Consider the following 5,407-nt stretch of genomic DNA (forward strand, 5'->3'; position numbering starts at 1 on the left):
CCGGCCCCGGCTGCCTCGCCGGCGGCTGCAGTGAGCGGCAGCAGTCCGCAGAGGGAGCCCGGCCCCTTCCCAGCCCTCCCGGCGGCGGGGACGGCACCCTGGCACCCAGACCTCCCCTCCTCCGCTCCCTTCAGGTCGGCAGCTCCCCGCGGGGAGCCGGCCCCTCTGCCCGTGAGATGAGAGTGTGGGTTCTCGGCACCCGCCGGGTCCCCCAGGGTCCCCTGCGCAGAGCGGGGGGCGTCCTGTGGGTCAGGCCGGCAGAGGGGTGACACCCCCCTCCCCGGGCACGGTTGGGTCCCTGTCCGTGCGGTGACCCTGCCTCCATCCCTCCGGATCTGTGCTGGGGAGACACCCCCCGAGCCTCTTAGGGAGTCCCCAGCACTTGGGTCTGGCCGTGCGTGCAGGCAGCAGCTGTAGCACCCGCCCGACTCCACCACAACTGGGAATTTTCCCCAGACTGGGGTCTGTGGATTTCAACCATGGGGCCCTCTGGCTGCCCACTCCCACTCTGGGACCCCTACTCCAAACACAGCTGGTGTTGGTTTTGCACCAGGAGGTGCTGGTTTGTCATGATCCCAGCGAGAAAGTCACTCAGACTTTTTAAGTGTCGTTTAAAATACTATCTATTAGAGCTCACACAATAGAGAGACTGCTACAGATTATTTTAGACCCCTTCAGATGCAGAAACCCTGAGCTGTATAGCACTGACCAGACCTCCAATCCATGCACAACAACCCATGCAGACCCTGTCAGTGGGAAAAATTTTAGTCATTTCAGCTATTATAGAATCTTCTTAGAAGAAAACAACTCTATACATTATTTCTACTGCCAAAAAGAAAGATGCTCACATGAAAACTTCTTGCTACTGTTTTAGATAAAGACACCATTGCGCACATGGCAGGTACCAGGTAGGAGCTCCCTGCAGTCTCCTCTGTTACAGCCTGGTTTCTAGCCTGGCTGAGCTTACCCCGCAGCCAAGGGATGCCCACAGCACCGGTCTGGGCCTGCTCAGGTTTGCTGTTACACAGGTCACTAACTCCTCCTCCTCGGTCTACCATGGTCTCCTGGCCAGAACCACAGCAGCACCTGGCTGGAGCGGGGTGTCAGAGCTGCAGGGAGCTGTGCTATTTCCCAGGTCCCCAGCCCCACAGGTCCAGACCTGGGGACAGTTGGCAGAATTCCCACAGGGGTCAGAGACATGATGTGGAGGATGTGTGAGGGGACACAGGGGACACATGAGTGGATGGTTATACCATGCACATGCCCTGAGGGGAACCGAAACCCCTGTGTCAGGCAGAATGGAGCACTGTGGGGTGATCTGGGTGGGGAGCAGCTCATCCTCCTTGCTGTCCTCAAGGATGCAGAGGAAATGGCCTTGGTGCCTGTCTCCATGGACCTGCATCCACAAACATTGTATGTGGGCAAGTGCCAGCTGCTGCTTCGCCAGGATAGTGCAGTGGTTGCCCCTTGTCTCTCACTCCTGTGTGCTCTCCGTTGGAATGCCACATCCCCACATGCTGGGGACGCTGCCCAGCCCCCCAGCCCGAGCAGCCAGGCATGATTTACGCCCGGCTGCCTGCCTGCCCACAGCTCCCTGGGGACGTAGCACTGGCCCAGGCAAGGCAGCAACGCCACCCCCTTTTGCCAGGGCCAAAGAGCCAGATTAGGAAGGGGGACATGTCAGCAGAGAGATGGGAGCCTGGTCCCTGTGTATGGCTGGCTCCTGGTGTGGCAGAGATGGGGACGGGGGGGCACCCCGCAGTGTGTGGCTGGCCGCCAAGTTGCAACAGGAGCTGGGAGCAGCTCTGCGAGTCTTGCCCAGCCTCCGGGCACCAGCTATCCCTGTGTGGGGGTCAAAGGTGGGTTTTCAGAGCCCCAGGGCTGCAGTCACACACCCTCCCTAGGCAGAGCACCCATGGGTGCACCGGGACAGGGCAGTGCTTGGGGATGACAGTCCCAGGGGCGTTGCTCATCCCAGTCTGGGTGCTTTGTGGCCAGCAGCCTGTGGGTGGTGGGCTGAGCGCTGCAGCAGGATGGCAGCCGCCTCCAGCTGCTCCAGGTCCAGGGGGCACTGTCATGGGATAGCTCCCAGTGGCCAGGCAGCGGGGGGGAGTGGGGACAGCTATTTTGGGCAGTTGAAAGCACCCCAGCTGTCATGCTCTCTGCAGTACAGAGCCTGCACGGGAAGTGCACCCCCCTGGTCCCCTCCACCCAGAGGAGAGCCACATCCCAGAGATGAGGCAGAGCTGAGATGGATGATGCTGAACCCATCCAGACGGCTCTGTGCCTCCCAGCCAGGTGTGACCAGGGCACAGGGAGGAACAACAGCCTCAGAATCTGCAGCTGAAGTATGAGCTCCCAGCAATGGAGCCCTTGTCTGTGCCCAGGGCTGTCCCCACCGGCCACACACATCTATGGTGTGAAACACAAGCCCTGTGCTGTGAGCTGGGTGCTGCGCGTGCTGCTGAGACGGGCTGCAGGATGGGTAGTGTGGGGCAGCATAACAGCCCAGCTTCATTCCCCGTAGCTGCTGTCCCCAGGACATTGCAGGTTTGCCCACACATCTCTCTGCCCATTGAACCAGAGCTTCCTTCCAGGCTGTCCGATCCTCCCTGTCGGACTTTTCCTAGGTCACTAGCAGATACTGGAATGGAAAGTCCCCAGGAGCTGTGGCTGCTGGGGAGCAGCTCCCTGTGGCCAGGAGCAATAATGCCTGTGGCATCTCCTCCCATCCCTGACGCCACTTGCCTGCCCTGGCGCTCACCCAGGCTGTGGCAGTCAGCCGAAGCCTGGAGCTGGAAGGAGTGTGAGCTGCTGTCAAAGCCCGGGGCAGGGGCACGGCAGAGACCAGGGGGTGCTGAGCCCAGGGCTGAGTGAGGGGCAGCCCTTGACACAGCAGGGACAGGTGTCCCAGGATGCAGGGGATGCCAGAACAGGAATATGGCACTGCCTCTACAGCATTGCAAACGTATTTGCTGGGGAGTGAGGTAACTCTCATGAGGTGGCTTCAAATCGCTGGCAAATCAGGGACAATTCGGGGGGCTTTCCAAGAGCTCCGATACCATCACAGGAGCCATGAGGTGGGAAATTTCATGCTGCCATAGACCAGTTCATCTCTGCATGTGATGGGCAGGGTGGGGAGGACATGCCAGGGGGAAAAGAAAGATGGGAAAGCTGAAAGGGCAAAAGACAAGCTATTGGCTCTTTCCTGGTTCTTCTCCTGGCCTTCTTGCAGGGTCCTTCCTGATAATGGAGGGGCAGTTGTGCCATCCCCAGAGTGGGCACATCCACTCTGTGTGGGGACTTCTACCCCCATCCCCCCATCCTGATGACAGAGGGTGTCCCCTGTCAGTTCTCTCACTCTCCAGGCTCCAGTACTCGGGTGGGAAGCTGGGGCCTGGGGTGAGGTTCACGCCCGTGTGCATGGTTCCCCGGTCTCTGCATCTCCCCAGGCAGCCCAGTTCTCTTTGGGGCTGGCCTGCAGCCTGGGGAGCTGGGACCCACTTCCGAGAAGTTGGGTTAAAAGAAAACTGATTGAATTTGGTGACGTATCATCACAGCAAAGATGAACTTTGCCTTCCCACTGCCTCCCGTTCCAGGACACACGCAAGCACTGGGGGTGTGATCGAGGGGAAGGAGGGCAGGGACCCCACAGAATCCCACCATGGGGAGATTTTGGGGCCAGATCCAGAGCTGGCGGTGCTGGGGTTCACAGTACAAGGGAAGCACAGCTCCAGAGGCCCTTTGAGGAGGTGGACAGCCAGCCCCCATGCTGGGCACACAGTGGGGCAGCATTAAATCCTGCTACATTTGGTGCACCCTCAAACTCAAGGACAAGCTTACCAGGGCTCCAAGCACTCAGGGATCACCGTAGCTCAGTGCCACAGGCTTGGTGCATGGAAAGTCTCCAGAGATCACCAGCGTTTCGACTGGCCCAGCCCTTTCTCAGGTGCTGGGAGCTGGCATTTCCTTCCCACCCTTCACCCCTCTGGATCCCTGCCCGTGTTTGCCCACAGTTTCCCAGGCAACAGCACCCATGGAGATGTGAGAGGAGAGGCAGTGCTACAGAGGTGGTGATGCCACCTGCACACTGACCCGTGTCCCCCATAGAGATGTCACAGCCCCCATGGGGTTGCTGCACCTGCCTGCAGGGGGGGAAGCCATCAGCCCCACAGATTTGAATGGCACCAGGGAAGGGGTGATGTGACATCACCCCCACCACCCTGCAGGGACTTGGGGGACACTGTGACACCTGCCAACTTGGAGGAGGGATGGTGGGGAAGAAAGGAGATGGGTACCCCAAAGTAGGGTATGGGGGGATGATTGCTACCAGCTGGGGAGAAACTGGCAAAGGGAACATGAACAAAGGCTGGAGGCTTGCACCCATCCCGCATCCTTTTGGCACTGCAGCCTTGCACCCTGGGGACTGGGAGGACATGATCTGGGCACTGCAAGGCCCTGGGGAATGCTGCCCAGCACAGCAGGATGGTGGGCAAAGCCACGGTTGTGTGAAGCACCCAGGCTCCTGGAGAGGATGTGTTTGCACCCAGGTGCAGGGTGCTGTGAGGGCACTGTAGCATCTCAAAGGCTTCTGCCTCTTGCTGACCCTATGGGGACTGTAGGGCCTCTCCTCTTGTTTTCCCAAGTCAAGACATGGAAGAGCGCTCAGAGGAGATGCACAGAAAGGGAGCAAGAGCCCTGAGGGCTGGGACACAGAGGCCTCCAGTCCCTGTGGGACCAGCACAGCCCATCCCTCCTGGCATACCTCAGTGCCTGTCCTTGGTTTGGTTTGTGCAAGGACAGAGACACTGGGTGCAGGAGCTCTGGAGCCAGCCCTGCCTGCATAAAGCCATGCATGGGTGAAAGCATGAGTTTCACCCACGGAAATCCAACCCTTAAGGGTGAAGTCTGCAACTCTGTGGGCTGGCAGTTCCTCTCCAAAGCCCAGACCCCGGGGCAGGGGTGTGGGTTGCAGCTAGGTTCTGGCTCCGATGCAGGACGCTGGGCATGGGATGCTGGATTTGGGGTGCTGGATGTGGCGTACTGGATTCAGATGCTGGGTGCTGCATGCTGGGGTGCTGGATTCAGATGTTAGGTGCTGGATTTGGGCTGCGGGGTGAGGTGTGAGGCCACATGCAGCCAGGAGTGAGGGTGCTAGTGAGCAACGAGGCTCCTGGTGCGGAGCTGCCACGCAGGGTGCTGGGAGGGCGGAGGGCGTATGAGTACCCACTGGTTTCACTACTGCTTTCCCCTTCCTGCTGTGGGTGCCCTGACCCTGGCTTTACCACACTTGCGAAACAAAAGCAGTGTTGGTACACTGGCACTGGCACTGTCTCCCATTCTGCAGCCCAGCATCCTGGCGAGTCTGCAGTAGCTGGCCAAACACCCCTGGGGCACCCCTGTCTCT

The sequence above is a fragment of the Athene cunicularia genome (assembly GCF_003259725.1).
Source record: "Athene cunicularia isolate RWA chromosome 8 unlocalized genomic scaffold, athCun1 chr8_part1, whole genome shotgun sequence".
In the NCBI taxonomy this organism is placed as follows: Eukaryota; Metazoa; Chordata; class Aves; order Strigiformes; family Strigidae; genus Athene; species Athene cunicularia.